The 24,826-nt window shown below is 31.9% G+C and overlaps 1 pseudogene; it reads right to left on the minus strand.

Moving 5' to 3' along the window:
* Positions 1–10,499: 10,499 nt before the first annotated feature.
* Positions 10,500–11,679, minus strand: LOC120196453 (annotated as a pseudogene).
* Positions 11,680–24,826: the final 13,147 nt, after the last annotated feature.

The following is a 24,826-nucleotide window of genomic DNA, read 5'->3' on the forward strand; positions in this document are numbered from 1 at the left end:
CGTGTAACCGACTACCGAACTCAATTTTCTGGTATGCAGACCTTCGATTGTTGTTTTAATTAAAATTAATATTTTTATTAAAATGACAAAATACATTTTTGGGTGCCCAATCACACCCTAATCAAAGATTTATGGTGACACCTTGAACTATACGTTTTTATTTTTTGAAAGGAATCCCAAATTTTTCGAAATGATAGGTTTTTTTAAAATCACATTATTTTATAATAAAAATTAACCAAAAGAGATAAATTAAAAAAATGGTGTGGTTTTTAAAAAATCTCACTTTTGAGAATAAAAAAAATCGTTTCAACACCAACGTTACTGAAAGCACCTAGGAGATGACGAATATGTCTTAAGGAAACTGTTCATACAGTCCTCAACAAAATTCTTCTTCGATTTATGTTACTCTACTCATCCGATTCAGTGTCTAAATACAAGTAAACAAATCACTTTCTTCTATTTTAATTCTTTATTTATTTTGCTCAGTTCTATTATATAATAATATTTATTTATTATTATTATTATTATTATTATCTCGTATTAACATTTTTTTCTAACAGATGTAGCATGTTAAACTAATTTGCTTGGCACCATTTGGTAACGCAAGACGATATTGACCGACTTTTAACTCCAATAAACATATCTTCTTTTTCCACTCTTACTGTTGTCAAAAACAGATTTTATTTTTCGCTTGGAGTCCATTGCTTAACAACGAGAAATCATTAGGTCAGCCTTCTTTACACACTAAATATTTTTATTTTTGTAAGTATTTTCTATTGATTTGGATATTTTTCTTTTGGATTTTTTATTTTTTTTCCTTACAAAGATTTTATCCTTCGTAAATCTAGGTGGGATGTAGCTTGTTTTCAAGATGGGGGAAGTGTTCACCTTGAAATCTAAATTCACTTCAATTAATTATTTATTTTCTTGATTGGTTCATTCTATATTTTATTTGTGTTTACTTTGTAAAAGATTTTATATTATTAATATTTATATTCATCTTTAAAAAAAAATTGAATTGTCATTTTTATCGGCAAAATTGACGAAATAATGCTTTCAAAATAAAAAAATTCATGAGATAATGCTCTCGAAGGATTAATTGCTGAAATGGGGTGATTGCTACAAAATACACGTAGGTCGCCAGGTGCTCCGGGCAACCAAGGAGGTCGCCAAGCAGTCCACGCGAGTTGTGGTGAGATGTTGAAGCTTTGCATGCGCCATGCACGTAGGGGTAGGTCGCCATGCACGCCCAGCTACCTGTAGGTCGCCATGCACGCCCCGCGACATGCTAGGTTGTCATGCACGCCCGGCGACCAAGCCTTCACGCTTGCTCACCTGCTCCTACTGTCCCCTGCATGCAGCTATAATAGTTGCATTATTGCAACATGATTCACGCCGACTAATGATGCCAATAATTGTTGCGAATAATTGTTGTATTATTGCAGCCTTCAACGCTCAAAAAATTGCTTCAATGAACTGGGTGAGTTATATATTGGATATGGGGGTTAACGCATGGATCAGAAGAAAGAAAGAAAGGGAGAAGAGAGAAAGGAAAGGAAGAAGAAGAAAGGGAGATAAGTTCCAAACCTTCATCGTGAGGTAATTTTTAATATTTAAATTAGTTTATTATATTAAATTATTAGTTTGTTAGTTTAGGATTTAGGGTTTAGGGTAAAACAAAAATTTAGTTAATTAGTTTGTTAGTATAAATTATTAGTTTGTTAGTTTAAGTTATATATTATATTATATAAAAAGTTAGTTAATTAGTTTCTTAGTTTAAGTTATATTATATGTAAAAAAATTATTTAATTAATTTGTTATTGTGTTTAAACGTATATTAGGTTGTTTGTTGAAGTTGAAGTTATATTATAAAAAAAGTTAATTAGTGCTTAATTAGTTTGTTAGTTTGTTATTTTAACTAAGTTATATTATAATAAATAAATAGTTTATTAGTTTAAGTTATATTATAATATATTATATTATATAAAATTAATTTGTTTAATTTATTCTTGTTTAAAGAAATATTTTGTTTACACCTACAGGGCATTATTCCACAACTTTTGCCCACGTACAGATTGATTCGAAGAAAGAAAAAGAAATGAAAAGAAAAGAAAGGAAAGGAAAGGAAGAAGTCATAAATACGCGGGTAATTTGTTATTTTTTATTGTTGTGTATGTGTAAATTAGTTAGTTAGTTAGTTAGTTTATATTAAATTATATAAAATTAATTTGTTTAATTTATTTCCGTTTAAAAAAATATTTTGTTTAATTTATATTAGATTGTGTGTAAATTAGTAAGGAGTAAAAATTGAATCAAATATAATCTTAAAATTTATAAGAATTAATTAACAAATTTGTTTGATATTTAAAAAATCAAAAATATTATCAAACTAATCATTATTATTAGTAATCATTACTAAATGATTAGTATCAAATCTAAATCATTAAATATTTATAATAAATAATTATTAGTAATCATTACTAAATCATTAAATATCAAATCATTAGATTAATAATAATTATTAAATCATTATTAGTAATATTAGTAATCAATCAATCATGTTAAATAACAAATTTTATTTTATCGTTAATATAATAATATAGTATATTTTATTTATTTATTTAATGATTTATGAAAAAATAATTTTTTTAATCTAAATTTATATTTTTTTTATTTGTAGAGAAAATGAGCAACAACTTTTCACGATTGTCCATTATAATTGACAGATTATGGAAAATGAGGTTGGAGTTGTTTTTCAATCTGAAAAACCAATAAATATTATGTTTAAAAGAGACATCACATTTGTAGAAATGAAGCAAAAGATAGAAAGAAAAATTTGAGCTGCAGTTGATGGTTTGAGGTACAGGTTTATGATATGTCTCAACCCAGTCAGATATGTTACAGTACCACTTGAAGAAGATGATGATATTGGAACCATGATTGGATTACGTGAGTCAACCAATATAGCAGTTATTGAGTTATTTGTTGATGTGCTTAACATATGTGATGTTCCTGGGTCATCAAGAGATGTGGCTCGAAATCCATCTGAAATGGCTTTCGATAGTGAGTTTGAGGACCCGACATACAGGTTCCCAAACAGTTTTATGGTACTATTGGAAAGTGGAAATGAAGTCGGAGGGACATCTATAGCAACAGAGTATGAGACGAGAAACATACACCATGCAGAATTGACTATTGATATTGATGTTGAAAATCTATGGGGAGAAATTCATGATGATTCAAACGAAGATGAAGAAACCGAAGAACTCGTTTTGGGCGACGATGATAATTTTTTTGGTAGATGGACATCCCAACAGCGAGTGTGGTGAAAGAGACGCACTTTAGGTTAGCTAAGATTTGGTCCGATAAAGGCAAGGAAATTGAGAGTCTCATAAATAGAAGTCAAACTTGGGCTCCTACAGTGGTGGAAGCAATGAAAGAAAATGAGCGATTGGCAACATCAATGGTTGTTCATAATTTCGACCGAGTTGGACATACTTTTGGTGTGTCATGTATACGCCGTAACGTCGGAGGAGAAGACCAAACATTTAGAGTTGATTTATGACACAAATGGTGTGATTGTGGTCGCTTTAAGACATGGAAATATCCATGTGCTTATACAGTCACTACATGTATGTATGATGGTGTATGCGCATACACTTATGTTGATGAATGTTTTCACCTACATAGGATATTAAATGTCAACATCTATGTGTTCAGATTGATCTCAAATGAATCATATTGGCCCAAAAAGGATCATGATGAATGGCTGCCAAATCCAATGCTTCGTAGAAGTTAAAAGGGTCGACTTGAGTCCAATCGTATTCATACCAATATGGATTTCAATGCTAGAGAGAGAGGTCAACCAAAGAGATGCGGATTATGTAGGGGTGAAGGTCATTCAAAAAACAAATGTCCTAATTTACCAAGATATAGGCCTCCTCATTAGTAATCATATATGTATTTCTATGTATTTATAAATTTGATTTTGTAATAATTAACCTATTTTTGCAAGGAAATCTATGTAATTTTTGGTTTTAAATTATTAAATCTTCGAATTGAAGTTGAATTTATGTTTTATAACTAATAATTATTAAATTGAATTTATGTTTTTTAATAATATTTAAGTTCATTTTAATTGAATTATTTATATTTTATTTATATTCTATCTTATTATTATTTATAAATGGTCGAATTTATTCAATTTAATATAATTTAAATCGAATTATTGCACCAAAACATGTGGCTTTCATTCAACAATTATTTCAAATCTGTCACATCTGGCTTCCTAAAATAAAGGGCGACAAACAATGTTTCATTCAACAATTATTTCTGATCTATCACATCCGACTACCTAAAATAAAGGAAACATTGTTTCATTCAACAAGAACAACTTAGCTTTCTAGCCGTAGTTGAGCATTAAAGGCTCACACGTGACTTCAATTTCAAAACTGAGCAATCTTGATTTAAAAGATTATTTATCTTCACAAGTGTGGACTAGTCGAAATCTTCCTCTGACTATTCAAGTTTTTTTAAAGAGATTCGAACGTTAACCATTTAAATTTAGCAAATTCAAATTTTTAAAGGCATGCATATTTAATATTATAATATTTAAGTTTTAATAAAATATCAGTCTAATTTAATACATAATTTATGTTTACAAAATAAAATATCAGTCTTATGATTTGATAATAGTGTTTTAATAATGATTTTATATTTAATGATTTAGTAATGATTACTAATAATGATTTATTATTAATATTTAATGATTTGATACTAATGATTTAGTAATGATTAGTAATAATGAAATTATAATAATTACTAATAATGATTAAATAATGATTACTAGAATATAATTTAATAATGATTACATATTTAAATAGAATTTATTCAATTTAAATCAAATTTATAAATAGTTGAATTTATAACTAGTCGAATTTATATTTATAAATAGTCGAATTTATTCTTTTTTTACATTTCACGTAGAGACATGCATATTTAATATTATAATATTTAAGTTTTAATAATATCTAACATATGCAACTTTAAGATTATTTTAAATTGAAATTTAAGTTTTTAAGTTAAGGATAAAAAATTCTAAAAACATAACTTATGTTTGCAAAATCAAATACTAGTCTAATTTAAATATTTAAATTTAAACAAATAACAAATGAGTTTATAATTGTTGTCGATGTCGGGGTGTTGTTGAATGATAATGTCGGGGCGAACGTCTGATGCGTTATGGTCGTTGCGGTTGCTCAGGAGTATGGTACCCATTCTATTCATTCATTGGGGGCATTTCAACTGGTGTTGTAAATATATTCCAACAACTATGCTCTGTCATTCTACCAGTTTGCTCTTCCATCCCACTTGATTATGTTGACTGACAAATATTGGTATTTGACATCATAGATGTCATTTGGTCAAAGTCATATGTCGACTCAAACATGGGAGAGTAGATAGGTGCCTCAGGCTGCACAAACTCTGGTACGTATGTCGGGATAGTAAAGTCATCAAATGCGTGATGTAAAGATCCCGCATCGCCGAACGGTTGTGGTACACTATTATCCACATGGGTTGTTTCCGCTTCAGATTGTTGAGATGAACTCACAATCCCACTCGATAGAGAGTATTCACCTTTACCAAATCTTTTCTTAAGCCTCAAAAACTGTCGTCTTTCTACCCTTGTTGTCAAGAACGACTTTCCATTATCCCAATAATAATCAAGGTAAGCCAAAGTCTCAAAATTAAAGTCATCGCCTTGAATGGGATCAAGAGTTAGCAGGAATGAAGTCGTATTGTTCCAAGCATTAATGTAGGTTGCCTGCTTCTCAACTCAATTCACATTTTCTTTACGACGACCATCAAATTTATGGAGGTGGTCATGCGTCTCAACCCAATTCACCTAATGGCGACCATCTAATTTGTGGAAGAGGTCATGATCCCATAGACTTTGCGGAATAGGTTGGTGGAAGCCGAATTGCCTCAGCACTCTATCCGCAAATTGGATCTCAACAAAAGCAAAATTAATCAATGGTGTAACAGCACACCATTATTGACACCCATAAAAAACATCGTGCGGCACACATGCCATAATTTCTGCATCTACGTATGGTCTCCAATTAAACTATAAAATTAAATAACAATTAAAAATAACAGATTATATATACCTCCTTTTTGCCCTTAATATCGATCTTCAGCCTAAACACTTTAATATTATTGTACACCAACCCTGTGCATTCAATTTTATGCCTCTATTTGTATATCAATCAAAACAAATATGGTCATTTTGTTCAATATTTTTAATCAAAATAAATAATTTATAATTAATATTTTATATTAAAATAGAGAATTCATATTACCTTTCGGCAAGTGGAAAGTCAACCGCAGTCCGACTAATTAGTGTCAAAAACGGAAGTCTATGTCAATCCCATGATTGTAGCAGCATCAATCATCCACCGATTTCTGTTGTATTATTATTATTCACGACTAATGACGCATTGCACATCTCACGATACAAGAATGTCAATATCGTCGATCCCCAGGTATATTGCCTAGTATTCACAAAATTTGTTAAAAATAGAAGATATTGAGTGTGATCAAAAATTTTCATATTTATCCGGCATCAAAATTCCCCCAATTAACTGCAATATTTATGCTCGTGTTGCATATATAATTCCTTGTTCTGTTTTATTTGGTTGGAGCTGAAATTGATTCTTTAACCATGACAACTTCACATGCAACCCTTTACACTCTGGTGTTACCGGCGTTTTCCAAAAAACGCATTGTAAAGTTGTTCCACATTATTGTACTCATTTGTCATTACCACCGACATCCCATTTGTTTGGACCCCGAGTTGCATTGCCACATCCTCCAGAGTTATCGTACATTCTCCACACGGAAAATGAAATATGTGTGTTTCTGGTCTCCAACGTTCAATCAACGCACTGATCAAACATGTGACCAACTTGTATTCTCGCATAAATGTTACATAGTAAAATCCAGTCTATTGCAAGTTTTCTTCTATCAATCGGTGTGGCTTGGGCGAAATATTTAGCCGATGACAAATGACTCGCTGGTCGTCCTCCAACAATTAAATAATTCAAAAAATTTATCACAATCATAAAATAATATTCAAAATATTTAATAATAATAATTCATTAAACAAATATTTTATTTTACTAAATAAGAATAACACCATTATTCCCATATGAGTAGAAATATGTTCATTGTCAAGTCTCAGTAGTGGAATTTGGTCAGCCATTCGAATGAATCTGTAAAAAAATAAACAACAATATTTAAAAAATCATTTAATATAATCTAATATAAACTAACTAACTGATTTACAACACAACAAAAAAAATTATATAATAACTTATAATATAATAAACTAATAAACTAACAAACTAAACTTTTTAAAATATAACTTAAACGTGAATTTTGCCCTTAAACAACTAATAAACTATTCTTTTATATAATTTAAACTAATAAACTATATTTTAATTATAATATAACTTAAACTAATAAACTAATTAACTAAATTTTTTATATGATATAAATTCAACAAACAAATATAACTTAACTATTTAATTAACACAAACTAATTAAATATTTTTTATATATAACTAACAAAAAAACTAATTAATTATTTTTTTAATATATAACTATCAAACAAACTAATTAAATAATTTTTTATTTATGTATGATATAACTTAAACTAACAATAATATAACTTAAACTAACAAACTAATTAACTAAATTTTTGTTTTACCCTAAACCCTAAACTAACAAACTAATAATTTAAAATAATAAACTAATTTAAATAATAAAAAATCACCTCAGGATGTTTGAGCCTTATCTCCCTTTATTCTTCTTCATTTCCTTTCTATCTTCTCCCTTTCTTTCTTTTATGTTTCATGCTTTAACCCCATATCCAATATATATAACTCACTCGGTTGCTTCAATAATTTTAGCCTAAAATGATCACTTATCACGAGGCTCTCATGCTGCAATAATGCAGCAATAATTGATGCATGCAACAGCTCAAATCACGCTGTAATAATGCAGCTATTATTGCTGCATGGGAGCAGAGGCATGCAACGACATGCAAGCGAGCAGGAGCAGGCGTGCGTTGCTTGGTCATCGGGTGTGCATGTAGACCTAGCATGTCGCGGGACGTGCATGGCGACCTACCCCTACATGCATGGCACATGCAAAGCTTGAGCAACTCACCACAGCTCACAGGGATGCTTGGCGACCTTCTTGGTCGCCCGGAGCACCTGTCGACCTACATGTATACTGTAGCAATCGCTCCATTTCAGCAATTAATCCTTCGAAAGCATTATCTCGTGAATTTTTTATTTTGAAAGCATTATTTTGCCAATTTTGCCCATTTTATCTATGATTTTGGTTATATTGGATATGGGTTTTCAAAGCTTAATTATTTTCATAAGTCGCATGTTGTTGTCTGGTTGGTCAGAAAGCTTAGGGGAAAGCTTCGTGATCTTGTGTCCAGTTGGTGATGGGTGATTGTGATCAACTAGTTATTGCCTTGTAGTTGATGGGTCTTTCGGTTTTTTGTTCTTCCATGTTTTCATATTATGGGCATGAAATTTTCATGCATTCTCTAGGTAAACAAACACTAGGATGGTTTTGTCGAGCACATTTGACTGATTAGTCAAGTTGTTTATATTTATTTTTTTTATATTTTCTTGTGTTATAGATTCTAGACTCACGAGAAACACTTTTTCTTTTCTTCAAAGTCTGTCATTCCCCTCTCCTCTAAGTAGAATTAAGATTAGATTTAAAATTTGTTAAAAAAAACAAATAGTTTTGCATTAGGGTAAATTGTACCAATGACATCTTAACTATTGTCCAATTTTACTTTAACCATTGATCTTTCAATTTTATCAATTAGATTATCTAAGTATTTAATGGTTGTCAATCAAGCCACTAGTAATTAACAATTAACGAAAATGTTCCTGTGGTAGTTAAAAATAGCATAATTATATATTTGATCATCATTACTTACAAATTCTACTAATTTTATCCTAATTTTAGTTTAATTGAAAAAATCAACTCTCCAATCCAGAGTAAACATATGTGAGAGGTTCAATTAATTCGATTTTGAAGAATTTGTTAAGTTCGCCGATCAGACCGACCGTTTGAATAGCGCTATCCCTCATATCATGAACCTTCATCTCGACCCCCCTGCAAACACAACTTACAAATGTCATATTCCATCCCTGTCGCCTGTAATTTAGAATCCACCGCCTTGACAATCTTAATATTTAATATATGATTAAGTAAAGATGTTATCGAAAATATTATTATTTTTTAATATTTTTTGTAAAACGCTACCTAAAATATTATTTTTTACTGAAAATATTATTTTCGTTAACTAATTTCCGTAGAACTCAATATTATTTTCAATATTAATATTTTCGATAGAAAAAATAATATTTTAAGTAGCGCCCAATTATAAAATTTTCGATAGAAACAATAATATTTTAGGTAACCCTTTACAAAAAATATTAAAAAATGATAATATTTTCGATAACACATTTTCTATTAAGACTGTCCTACTTGAAATATTCCCAACAATCGAATTCCCAAACGTCGCCCAAATTAGGTTTCTGGATTTTGGGATATTTTTAAATGTCTCAATTTATATTTTTAAAGCAAGTGACTGATTAGTAATGGTTGGACATGATTTAACAGTGATACATCAATGCCCCAAACATGTCAAATCAACTTTTCGTAGCATAGATAACTACACTTAACGGTCGATTGACCAATTTGTTGTAAAATATTAATGTTATTGATTGTTTTATTACTTTCAAAAGTTCAGTGCTAAAATGAAAAATTTACTAATACTACAATTACCAATTATGTAGTTTTCCCATAGATTGATTCAGTGAATTGAATAATAAATATAACAAGACCGCCTTGGCCATTTAAAGATTAGGAGGCAATGTTTCACTGAGTAAATTTTTTTTGAATTATTCGAGTTCTATTTATAATATAAAGTTGACTATAAATTTTTTCGAGTCAAATTTTTAAATTTAGTTTCAAATATTTATAATATTATGATATTATTTAATTCTAATTTAAAAGTTTTTTTTATAATCATATACAATACATATGTGATATACATAAATCATAGAGAGTCTATAGATTCAACTCAAATTTGAAAATCAATCTACTAATTATTAAATATTTCGAGTTATTTAAGTTACTCGAGTCGTATTTTACTACTCGATTTGAAATTGAAAATTTTTCGAATCGAGTTGAGTTTATGAAATTACAACTTGAGGTCAGTTTGATTCAAGTCAAAAAAATCAATTTTCTTAGTCGAGTCGAGTTTTGCTCGCCCATGCGTAAGATAACAGATAAATACGTAAAAACAGTCTTGAAAGATTATATAAAGATCGAAGAGTCCATCCATTGCAAGCCAAACTTCTAAAACAGAACAACAACAGATCTCATTTGATTTGACCAATAAAAGACACAACATGCTCTAAGGTTTTGCAATAAAAGAACCACATGAAGGCTTTTAAAGATGATAAGCTTCAATGACAGATTGCACTGCATTGACACGTTTTACATTGAATCTGGTGAATCCTGCCTCACCCAGAATATACTCCCATTGCTTTAATGTCCTTTCTTTGCCATTGCTTGTATGTGCCATCATCACCATGTCCAACATCATCCTCACAAACTCAAACTTGTCATCTTTATCTTCTTCGATTACTGATTGAACGATTATAACCTTCCCTTTGTGATCATGTCGGATAGCTTCTCTGCATTTCTTCAAGATTTTTTGTATTCCTCATCATCCCAGTCATGCAAGAGCTTCTGCAATTCACTAAAACACACATATATACACGTCTGTATATAGATTTGTCATACTGAAATGTGTTCAATCTTGAAGAGTTCTCATACTAACCATAAGGAATGCAGCGTCTGCCTTTGGAACGCACTTGAACATGTCACCTCCGACATGTTCGATGCCGTCAACCTTCGGTGCAACAGCAACAACACGAGGAAGATCGAAGTTGATGCCATGAATCCAAGGGAAGGCCTTAACCAACATACTCAAAGCAGTTCCATTGCCTCCACCGACATCGACCAAACTTTCAAGGCCATCAAACACTTGAGGACATCCTTCGATTATGGCTGACACTGCCACTTTAGCATCACACGCCATCGCATCGTTGATCAGTTTGCTATGACCGGGGTTCACCTCAGCATAGTTCCATACATCCTTCCCATTCGCTGCCTCAAATGGTGAATTCCCACTGTTAAGGACATGAGCACTTAGACTGAGACATGGTGCTAACATAACAGGGCTGCTCTCTAGCAGAATCAAAGCTGCCATGCTTCTTTCACCATGTCGAATCAATCTACGAGATAAAGGCGTCAATGCAAAATCGATGGAATCTCGGGTTATAGACTCCTCTTTGAATATTTGGTAGTGGACTAGGAACCTCATAATGCGATGAAAACGAGACGGTTCACATCCGAGGGTTGTCGTTAGCTCAGAGAGTGTCATGGGACTTCCATGGTTGTCGATAGCATCGGTGATCCCGAGTTCGATGGCATGTTAACTACTTCCATCTTAACATATCCGAATACATAATTACATATATCAACTTCTGCTTTATCATCTTCTTCCATCTCTCTTTGAAATCTTACAAAACTATACCCAAATCTTCATGGAAAAAAGGCTTTGTTGGACCTTCATAAATAGAAGCAAAGAGTACCCTATTATGGAATTTTTAAACAAAGGCAATCTTTCAATTAGGATCTTAAAAGATTTCATGACTAATAACAACCTACTTTTCAAAGAAGAAAAATTATAAATTTGGTAATTGAACTTTATTTTCTCTCATATTTCACTCACTGTACTTTAGATATTTTCAATTTCCTCATTTAACTTAATACATTAAGTATTTTTGGTCACTAAACTGTTTTCTCACTAATGACATTATAAATCAGTTGTTATATAGATGCAAAACGATGTCGTTTTGGTGAAAATTTTATTTTTTATACGACGTTTTGACGTTATTAACTATTTAACAACGGAATGATAAAAAAACCCAATGACTTAAGTTCAGTAAAAAAATTAAAAAATTTTAAAGTACAGTGAGCAAATTAGTATATAGAGTAAAATTCAGTAATTAAATTTGTAAGTTACCCTTATAAAGATCCTATAAGATTTTCTGTTTTTTCTATTGGTTATTTGCATTGATTATTTTGTGATGATGATAATTCACATTGGAATCACTATTTATTACCCTACACACCATGTTTTGCTTAAGGCTCTTTAATTTTTTTTAATTCCTTTCATATTTATATAATAATGAAAGCGTCAAGTTTAGGCAATAATGATTAAATTAATGGATTATCAAAGCTTTCAAGTTTATAATGTGTTTTGCTTTATATAATGATTTGTTTTTGCCATTTTCCTCATTTTCTTTATCTCCTCAAATAGCATTGTGATTACTGCTTGCCTCTAATTCGATTAGGCGTATTATTACGTTGGATTATATATATATATATATATATAGGTAAAACTCTAAATGAGTTTTACAAAAATTTAAAACCATTATATAAGTAAAAATATATAACTAAGATTAACAGTAAGAAATGAAAAACTATTTACTGAAAAAAATAAAAAATCAATCTCAGTCATATATATATATATATATATATAAGATCATGTTACACAATATAAAATTTTTTAATTTTGCATAAATTTAAGATCGTTAGATGAGTAAAAATAGATGATTAAGATTAACAGTAATATAGACACCTAATTTCATCCGTACCCATTTTCATATTTTACCACCACCACCACCATTAACTATTATTTATTATGGTCTATTATTATTTAATCTATAATCATGTTATTATTATAGTATTATTATAGTGCTATTATTATATTATTTTTATTATATATTAATATTAAAGTGTTGAAATAAAAATATACTTTCATTCAGTTGTCTCTCCTATGCAAATTCATTGCTGCAGAGGCCCCTGATGTTGCAGGGGGCTCGCTTCACTCTACGGACAGAAAGAACTTGACAGGGACTCTCTCTCGTGCGAGGAAAACAACAAAACGAGGGGATTATTCTCCCCGTATATATCACCTGCAAGCAACTAAAAAAAAGGGAAGGAAAAAGGAGGATTTTTGACAGTCAAAAACCCATCCACAATTGTATACAAAAAAATAAGAGGAAAAATAACGAATTTTTCATCATCATAAAACAAAAAAAAACCCGAAGGGATTGGTTGATTTTTTTTGTAATAATGCAACTGAGAATTTTATTTCGTAAAATAATGCACTCTCAGAATTAATTCTTCAAATGGGGTGATTACTACAGTATACACCAAAGACGCATTATACTCCACGTGTCTCTCCTCTTTTCCCTAAAGACGCATTGCACTCCATGCGTCTCTCCTCTCCCCTCTCTCGAAGATGCATTGCACTCCATGCATCTCTCCCTTACATGCAAATGCGCCCGTGACACTGTTCCTGCACGTGACGCTGCCCCTGCATGGTAGTCTACATGCAGCATGCATGAAGCAATAACAGCTGCAATACCACGAGTTAGTTGGGTTGGTTGGGTAATAATGAGGTTGGTTTTTTATTATATAGGGGAGTGTATGGGAGGGAAGGGGCAGCGGGGAGGGAAGGGGCAGCGGGGAGGGAAAGGGCATTGGGGAGAAGAAAGAAAAACATGAGAAGAAAGAAAGAAAGGAAGAAGAATAAAGAAAAGAAGAAGGAAGAAAGGAATAAGAGAAAAGAGGAAGGAAGAAGAAGATAATAAAATAATCAAGTAAATTATTTTTTTAATTTTGTTGTTGATGTTTTAATCTCTTACTGAGTTTAGATTAAATTAGTTTCGTTTACAATAATGTTTATATTAAATTGTTAATGTTATTAAAATTATTTTTTTCTACACATTCGTTGAATTGGCAAAACAAAATCGACTACTTCATCTCGGAGCTCAACATATTTCTAGCCATTTGGGAACTATGTTGTTATTATTATTTAATAAAATATTATTATTTGAGAAAAATATTATTAGTAAATGGTAGAAGTTTATTTTTATGATTAATCATGAATATTTATAATTGTAGGAAGACGAGAAGCGAGTCCTCCGTCATCGGGTCAATATTCTTGCAAAGCCACACCCTTTGATTGAAGATCACTTGGAAAAGGCTGGATTTTATTATGTTACATTTGTTCGGGAGTATAAGTTGGTCTCGGGTTTGATAAGTGTGTTGATTGAATGTTGGAGGCCAGAAACACGTACATTTTATTTTCCGTGCGGAGAATGCACGTTAACCCTAGAAGATGTGGCCTTCCAACTCGGGGTTCCAACAAATGGGATGCCGGTGGTGATGAGAAATGATTAAAATACAGTGGGAGCACTTTGCAATGAGTTTCTTGGGCAGACGACAATAAGTCCAAATTTAAAAGGGTGGTGTTTAAGGCTGTCATGGTTGGAGGATCAATTTCAACTCCAAGAAAATAGTACCCAAGAATAAATTGTATATGCAACTCGAGCATATATCTTGCAGTTGATTGGGGGAGTTTTGATGCCGGATAAATTCGGTGATGTGGTTCATATGTAGTATCTCCCGTTTTTGAGAAATTTTGAGGATACACGTTAGTACAGTTGGGGATCTACGATATTGGCATTCTTCTACCGTGAGATGTTCAAGGCTTAAGTAAACATCAATAATATTAATACAACAGAAATCAGTGGATGTCTGATGTTGCTACAATCTTGGGCATGGCAAAGACTTCTATTTTTAACATCGATTAGTCGAACAGCGATTGACTTTCTTCTTGTCGGAAGGTAATATTTTTTCTCTATTTTAATTTAAATTCTTAATTAGAATTTATTTATTGTGATTAAAAAGAAGTAACGGATTTTTTTGATTTACAGATGGAGCCATAAAATAGAAAGGACAGGCTAGTGCATAATAATGTCAAAGAGTTTCGGTTGAAGATAGACATTTATAGCAAGAAGAAGGTATATTTTATAATACATAATATAATATAATTATAATACTATATAATTAAATTAAATTAACTTTATTTAAATAAATTTATTTATTTATTATATTTATTTATTTATAATTTTATAAGTTTGCCTAATGAATTAATTTTTGGATGCGTAATTTTATAATATAAATATAAAATAATATTTATTTATTTATTTATAATTTTATAATTGCGTGTATAATTACTTTTTATAAATGTTAATTGTACAGTTTAATTGGAGGTCGTACATGGAGCCAGAAGTTTTAGTGTGTGTGCCACCAGAGCTTTTGGAGGATTGTCAAAATTAGGGTGTTGTTACATCATTGATTAATTTTTCTATTGTTGAGATACTATTTGCAGATGAGTGTTGAGGCAGTTCGGGTGCCACCAACTTATTCTGCCCATTCCATGGGATCATTACCTCTTGCATAGATTAAATGGACGAGGTAAGCACAACGTGAATTGGGTTGCGAAGCACGTGGACTACATTAATGCTTGGAACAACAGAGCTTCATACGTTCCACCTCTTGATCCAATGCAAGATGATGAATTTAATTTTGAGACTTTGGTTTACCTTCAGTAATATTGGGATCATGGAAAGCTGTACCTGACAACCTTGGGAGAAAGACAATGTTTTAAAAATATAAGAAAAAGTTTGGTACAGTCGATAAATTTATACCGAGTGAAAGTGAGAGCTCATCTCAACAACATAAAGCAGAAGCAGCACAACAGTTTGATGATTATTCTGTTTCGGCATACATGCCGGAGTTGATGCATCCTCATGCACCCATCAACTCTCCCATGTTTGAATCGACGTATGACTTTGAGCAAATGACATCTATGATATCAAATACGACTATTTGTCAGTCTACGTTTCCAGGAAGGATGGAAGAGCAAAGTGGTGGAATGGGAGAGCATAGTGGTGGGCATATATTTACAACACCAGCTAATATGCCCCCAATGAATGAGAAGGATGAGTATCATACTCCTGAGCAAGCGTAACGGCCACAACGCATTAGACGTCCAGCTTGACATTATAATTCCACAACACCTCGGCGTCGACAAGAATTAAAAACTCAATTGTTATTTGTATAAAAATTAATAGTAAATAAAATGTTATTATATGTTAAAATTAAATATTTAAATTATATTAGTATTTTAAATTATATTAGTATTTATAGTGGATTAATTTTGGAGCCGTTGGGGATTAATGAGTATTTGAACTAGCCGTTGAAGACCGTTGTAATATTTAAATAAACTAGTCGTTGAAGACCGTTGGGCTTGACCAGTATCGATACTATGCTTCGTGGTATCGGTACCATTGTGTAAAGTAGTATCGGTACCCCTTGAGTATCGGTACCTATTTTGCATTCTGGAATTTTAGCAATTTGGAAAACAACTAGTAGTATCGATACTACCTAGAGAGTATTGATTCTTCTCTTACCTTTGGTATCGGTACTACTTACCAAGAAAACTGTTTTGTTCTCAAATTCTAGTTTAATTGACTTTGAATTATTTTTGAAAACTTTGAACAAATTCAATCAAGTCCAAAACATTTTGTCTTAATCCGTTATATCAAAATATTATAAAACATGGTTCAATATTAACATTAACTTAAATATTTGAAATATATATTTCCAACTTAAAACACATAAATTATTATACTAAAAATACATAAATTTCTATAAAATCAAATTAATTAAGTTAATTATTATAAAATTAAATATATACATACATGTAAGCATATTATAAAATCAAGTTGATTATTATAAAAAAATCAAGTATATATGTACATACAAATACATATATGATTACTGATGAGGCCTATATATTGGTAGATTTGGACATTTCATTTCTAATGGCCTTCACCCCTACATAATCCACATCTCTTTGGTTTACCTTTCTCTCTAGCATGGAAATCCATGTTGGTATGAATACGACTAGACTCAGGTCAACCCTCTGGACTTCTACGAAGCATTGGATTTGACAACCATTCATCATGATCCTTTTTCAGCCAATATAATTTATTTAGGATTTGTCTGATTGCATAACAGTAGAATTTAATATCCTATGTAGGTGAAAGCACTCATCAATATAACTATATGCGCTTACACCATCATACATACATGCAGCGACTGCATGAGCACATGGATATCTCCATGTCTGAAAGTGACCACAATCACACCATTTGTGTAGTAAATCAACTCTAAATGTTTGGCCTTCTCCACATTCGTTACGAGGTATGCATGACACAACAAAAGTATAACCAACTCGATCGAAATTATGAACAAGCATTGAGGTTTCCAATCGCTCTTTTTCTTCTATTGCTTCCACCACTGTAGGAGCCCAAGTTTAACCTCTATATATGAGACACTCAATCTCCTTGCCTTTATCGGACCAAACCTTAGCCAACCTAAAATATGTCTCTTTCACCACACTCGCTATTGAGAGATGACGTGTACCTTTGAGTACTTAATTAATGGCCTCAGTAAAGTTTGTGGTCATATGTCCGTATTATCGGCCCTCGTCGTATGCTTGCGATTATTTTTCTCCCAATATTTTCAAAGCTCACTTCCAAACACACTGATCATTATAAAATACCTTCAAATTCTCCAACCTCTTGTCAAAATTTGGTCAGCTTAGTTTGTATCCTATTTCATAATATATATATTGTGTTAAAACTCAACTAAAAAAACTACATAAATCAATACAATCATGCTGAAAATAAACTTACCCATGCTTACTATCTCACTATGAATGTGGGGGGTTATGAAACTGATCGATACTATTCTAACCAATATGGCATATACGAAATGTGGGATATGCATGCAGAGGTATCCAACAACTTCCTGGTCGTTCAATTGTCACCAAAATACATGTTCCTCAATCGGATATCAAGCAAACTCCATATTCTCGAACAAGATATTGACGTAGATTGGTCAAAAAGAAATCTCATTCCTTTGTTGTCTCTCCTTTAACAATGGTGAATGCAATTGGGGAGATATTTCGTTCACCATCTTGCGCAACTGCCATCAACAATACATGCCTAAATTGACCATACAACCACATATGATCTACTTGCACCATACGTTTGCAAAATGGAAATCCTTCTATGCATGACTTGAATTCCTAAAAGTCTATGAAATATTTTCTTCCCTAGAACAAGTTGACCTTCTTCGTCATATGCAGACATGGTTTGAGACTTCACTATGGTTCCTGGGATGAATTACTTCATTGTTTGTAACAAATATGGTAACTCATTGTACGATGTATCCCAATCTCCATATGTCATCTTCATTTCCTTCATTTTTTCATTCTAAACCTTACCGTATTTTACTTGGTATCCAAATTGGATTCGAATAGATGAAGCTAACACTAAACAAGGGATCATTAGATTTTTCTCAACCAACATCTTTACTTATTTTTAAATTACATTGAAGTCCAATAGTCAGTGGTCATGTTTGATTGAGTTTTGCAAACATGTGTGAGGACCATTGTACCTTGTGATGACCTAAGCATCATGCCTCTGAATTTTCGACACTCTGATCTTCCGCTTGCACTCTAGGCCATATTTAACATACTTCGCATATATGGTTTTTTGGTTGGACTCTGCAACATGGACATCAGCATGGCCTTTGATGCAATAATCTTTAATCTCTAGCGTAGCTTCATCTTTTCCTCTAAATTGCATCCCAACCGAAAATTCACCAGAATTTTTGAATATTTCAACCACGTGGTATAGAGGTATATGTGGCATGTCTGGGAATTATAGTGCCCTCATCACATCATAGTCTATCTCGTACATGTGAGGGTAGGTTGATACGGAGTCAAAACTTATCAGTGGTAAGGTTAGGTGCACCACCACAACCAAAATTATCATCGTCGGCCAAAACCGATTCCTCAATTTCTTCATCTTCGATAGAATCATCAAGGATTTCTCCCTATTGATTTTCAGCATCAACATCAATAGTCAATTCCTATTTGTATATGTTTCTCTCTTCGTACTCTGTTGCTGCGAATGTTCCACCAACTTCATTTCCACTTTCCAATAACGTCATAAAATTGTTATTCTTTTATATTCTTTAAATAAACAACTAATAGTTAAACTTTCAAAGATTGGAGTCATGTTTATTAAGATTTAGAGTTAATCTATATTTTGCCCCTTGATTTTATATGCAATTTGACTTCTGAATTTCTTTTGTGCAGTTTGACTGATAATTTTGTTTTTTATATGTCGAGTCCTCAAACTCACTTCCGAAAGCCATTTGAGATGAATTTCCAACCACATTTATTGATGACCTAGGAACATCAGATATCTAACGTACATCAACAAATAACTCAATAATTGAAATATTTGTTGACTCGTGTAATCTAATCATGGTTCCAATATCATCATCTTCTTCAACTGATACTGGAGCATATCTAACTGGAATGGGATATACCATGAACCTGTACCATAAACCATCAACTGTAGCTCAGATTTTCCTTTATATCCTCTGCTTCATTTCTACAAATGTGGTGTCCCTTTTGAACATCATATTTATTGGTTTTTCAGACTAAAAAATAACTCTGACCTTATTTTCCATAATATGCCCATTATAATTGACAATCGTGAAAAACTTGTTGCTCATTTTCTCTACAAATTCAAAATTTGTATTTATAATAGCAAAATTATGGTTCACTGTGATCATAAATCGTAGAATTGATATTATACAGTTAAAAATAATATTAACATAACAATAATCATAAAAATAAAAATATTTATAAAAATAATATTAACATAATAATCAATAGTCAAATACCTCTAATAAAATTTTGGAAGAAAACTAATCAGGTTAAATTTGTTGAATAATGTAGCACAAACTGACTTTAACTTTCTTCTCTTATTCTTGTTTCTTTCTCTTTTCTTTTCTTCATTCCTTTTTTCTCTTCTTCTTTTCTTCCTTCTCCTATTTTTCTTTCTTCTCCCCGGTGCCCTTTCCCTCCCATACACTCCCCTATATAATAATAACCCAACCTCATTATTACCCAACCAACCTGTGATTATAGTATTATTGTTGCTATTATTGCTGAATGCAAACTGCCATGCAGGGGTAGTGTCACGGGAGCATGTGTATGCAAGGGATAGACGCATGGAGTGCAATGCATCTTCAAGGGGGGGAGAGACGCATGGAGTGCAATACGTCTTTGGGGGGAAGGGGAGAGAAACATAGAGCGTAATGTTTCTTTGGCATGTATTGTAGCAATCACCCCATTTGAAGAAATAATTCTGATAGTGCATTATTTTATAAAATAAAATTCTCAGCGGTATTATCTAGAAAAATCAGCCGAAGGGATTAGTAACTAGACATAAAAAAAGAGTTTTTTTCCATTCATCGGCAGTAAAAAATGAAAATAGAGGGGATGAGAGCAATTGAAAAAATGATAGATTAAGAGAGTCATTTTTTTCATAGACGAAATGGAGAACCTTAAAAAACCAAAAATTAGAGAGAGGCTTTGAGAAAGATAACAACCACCAACCAAAAAATGGAAGAGAGCTAAAAATCAAAAGGGAGGGAAGCCTTTTAGTAACCAAAATATCCATATAGAGAAAAGATAACCAAAAAGATTAAAAAATATCTCACTTTTTCCTCTCGAGAAGGGTCACCATTGTTTCATTGGAGTCCAGAAACCTTTAAATCGTCGAAGGTACTTCTTTTTCCTCTTCTTAGAGTTTATCCTAGTTTTGAAATTTAAGGTCCTTTTTTGTTGCTTTACCTTCTCTTTCAAGAGAGGGTGAGAGAAGACGGAGTTTTCCTCTCTTGTTTGAATGAATGAGCGTCAATGGAGAAAATATGGTAAGGGGTTAAGTTTAGGTTAAATGTAAAAAGGGGTTAATTGCCTATTGAGGGTTTTGAATTTTGTGGATTTTAAGTTGTAGTCACTTTTATATTAATGAAGTATCTTGTTTGGGGCCTTTCATTTATGTTTTATTTCATTTTGATCCTATTTTACTTTTTAGTTACTTATTTTAAATGTTCCTAACTTAGGTTGTCATTTTGTTTTACATTCAGTTTGATCCTTACATGTGCCCTAATTTATTTTGTTGACTTTTGTGATTTATTTGTTCAATTAATTTTTATTTCTATTTTAGTCCCAAATACCATTTATGGGTTTATTGGGTTCTTAATGATTGAATTGTATGAGATTTGCATTCTGCACCCTGATTTTTGCTTTGTTTACATTTATGCTAATAAATTTGTTGTTTTTATGACTTAGTCCATGCTGTTTTATTTAGCTTTATTTAATCCTTACTATTCTGTTTTTAAATAATTTAAATCTTGTATAATCTGATTTTTGTTTCTTTTCATTTTTACCATGTATATATATATATGTTTTTATTATTATTTATATATGTATATATTAAATCACATTATATATATGTTTATTTAATATTTCTTAAGCCTTGTATATTTATATATGTTACTAATTTTTATTTTATTTTATCTTATTTATTTATTTTAATTGATAAAATATCCATTTGTTAATTTTTTTTCATATTTCTTATGCTTGATACTAATATTTCTTTATATTTTACTCGAATATTTCCAAGAACACTCGTCATAGAATATACGTGAAAAGTATTATTTAATAGAAGTAGTACGATTCAATACGACATTTGAACGAAAAGTGAACTTGAAATAAATCAAGTCTGTTTTGATAAAAATTATATAATAATATATTCGTATGATTTCTTTAATGTCATGTTTCATTTTTTTATTTGATATTTTATTGCATGTATATTCAATTTATATAATTTTGTTTTAGAAATAAAGATGAGACATTCTTGTATAGAGAAGATATAGATGGGATAGATTTCCTATAAATAGGGAATGTCCCTTAACAAATAATTTGAAATAAATTAGTCAAGGTTCAAAGAAAAAATATCATTGATAACTTCCTAAAAAGGCCACTTTTAAGGACTTTTTCACTAAAGTTATTGTTTGTTTAAAAGCCCATTTTAGTCATTTTAGGATCATGTAGTTGCATATAGTTACATTTGTGGTGGTATTGCTATTTTATCTCTTAAGGATGTTGTATGAGAGAAATGTGCAGATTGTTTATGGTATGCAGGAAATAGCAAGCAAAAGGTCACATTGGGAATAAATTTTGTGGCATCACACGTTGCTGAAGCATATTGAAATGTCTTGGCATTTCTAGCGTAGAAAATGACAAAAAGATATTTTTGTACAAGGACACCTGGCACAGCACGTGAATGATGGTTGTAAGCACCTGCTGGGGGACCACTGCCACCTGGAGGATAAGGTTCACTTAAAAAGAATGATCTAGGGGTATGAAGGGTATTTTGAGCGCAACAACCTCCTCATTATCCCTAGATAGTTTTATTATATATTACACCTCACAAGGGAGAGAAAGAGAGGAAGATTTTTATGCAGTATTTTCTTATCTTTTTCATCGTTTCCCTTTATTCTTCTTTGAGTGGTGTTCCTCCATTGATAAGCTCCAAGGAGTGTCGAGCTAGACGCCCGAGAGGAGCTAGAGAGCTAAGGCTATTCCTGGTGGTTGACGAGGGCTCCGGTAGTGCACGTCGAAGTCTTCTTCTCCCTTCTCTTTGTTGTTATTTCTCTATTTATTATTGGGTTGTTGGAACGAATATTTCATGGCTTGTTCTATGGATGATTCGAACCCCACCATAAACTAACCTTATTTGGTGGGGTTGTTTGATGGATGTTTAACATTATTTTAATGGTAGATTTATGTTTATCTTTGGTATTTTCTTGCTTTGCCTATGTATGCTTCATCGTCTAAGGATGTAAGAGTCATGAGAGTGTGTATTTCTTAGATGAAGGCTAGGTGTTTGAGAGAAACTTAGGTAAAAATACTTGTAGTATTCGAGAGAAACACAAGACAATATCCACATAAGCAATGTGCTATAGTATTTTTATAAGCTTTGAACCGACCTAGTGATACTATATCCTAATCCCTTAGTACTTGAGAGAGACTAAGATAGGATTTCAACGACTAAAAAGGATAGTTTTTATCAATAGTATAGGCTTCCATAGCCATGAGACTGAGAGAAGATGTCGTGGCATTCTATTCTGTTAGATTCCTTTGAATAGAGATAGCGGGAGCACTTTCAGCAAACCCTGTCAAGCAAATGAAGTTTAGATAGATTAAATCTGCCTGAGAGATAAGGTTTAGCATCATTAAATCAATCCCCACCATTCATTACAGTGGAAGCTTATCATGTGAGGAATATCAAGCTTATCATTTATTTATTGTTTTTACCATTTTTCATTGCCTTGACATTTCAATCATTCTCAACATTAAAATCTATTCTTGTCATTACAGTTCCATTTGATACACCATCATACTATCAATCTATATCCACCAACATACAATTTCCATTGCCGTGACATTGTACATATCAACACTAACTATACTCAGATAGAGTAGTGCTTTGATTTGGTTAGACTTTTGTAATTTCAATCAATCCCTGTGGAGACGATACTTACTCATCACTTTATTACTTGAGCGATTGCAATCCATTGCTTGAGGACAAGCAATAGCTTAAGTTTGGGGTGTGATAACTTCCTAAAAAACCTACTTTTAAGGCTTTTTCACATAAGTTATTGTTTGTTTAAAAGCTCATTTTAGTCATTTTAGGATCATATACTTGCATTTGTGGTGATATTGCTATTTTATCTCTTAAGGATGATGTATGAGAGAAAGGTACAGATTGTTTGTGGTGTGCAGGAAATAGCAAGAAAAATGTTGCATTAGGAAGGAATGACGTGGCATCACACGTTGCTGAAGCAGATTGAAATGCCTTGGCATTTCTGGCGCAAAAAAGAACAAAAAGATATTTATGTACAAGGACAGCTGGCACATCACGTGAATGATGGTTCTAACCACCTGCTGGTGGAACACTGCCACCTGGAGGATAAGGTTCACGCACAAAGAATGACCTAGGGGTATGAGGGGTATTTTGAGCGTAATAACCTCATTATCATCCTTAGATATTTTTATTATATATTACACCTCGCAAGGGAGAGAAAGAGAGGAAGATAACCTTTGCTACTATTTTTCTATTTATTATTGGGTTGTTGGAATGAATAATTCATGGCTTGTTCTATGGATGATTCAAACCCCACCATGAACTAACCTTATTTGGTGGGGTTGTTTGATAGATGTTTAACTTTATTTTAATTGTAGATTTATGTTTATCTTTGGTATTTGCTTACTTTGCTTATGTAGGCTTCATCGTCTAATCTTGTAAGAGGCATGAGAGTGTCCATTTCTTAGATGAAGGCTATGCATTTGAGAGAAGCTTAGGTAAAAATAATTGTAGTATTCGAGAGAAGTAGAAGACAAGATCCACATAAGCAATGGGCTATAGTATTTTCATAAGCTTTGAATTGGCCTAGTGATACTATATCCTAATCCCTTAGTACTTGAGAGAGACTAAGATAGAATTTCAACAACTAAAGATAGATGGTGTGGCATTCTATTCTATTAGGTTTCTTTGACTAAAGATAGCGGGAGCACTTTCAGCAAACCCTATCGAGCAAGTGAAGTTTAGATAGATTAAATATGCCTGAGAGATAAGGTCTAGCATCATTAAATCATTCTCTTTCATTCCAGTGGAAGCTTTTCGTGTGAGGATTATCAAACTTATCATTTATTTACTGTTTTTACCATTTTTCATTTCCTTGACATTTCAATCAGTCTCAACATTAAAATATGTTCTTGTCATTACATTTC

Source organism: Hibiscus syriacus, unplaced genomic scaffold (genome assembly GCF_006381635.1).
Source record: "Hibiscus syriacus cultivar Baekdansim isolate YM2019G1 unplaced genomic scaffold, ASM638163v2 tig00117034_pilon, whole genome shotgun sequence".
Taxonomy (NCBI): Eukaryota; Viridiplantae; Streptophyta; class Magnoliopsida; order Malvales; family Malvaceae; genus Hibiscus; species Hibiscus syriacus.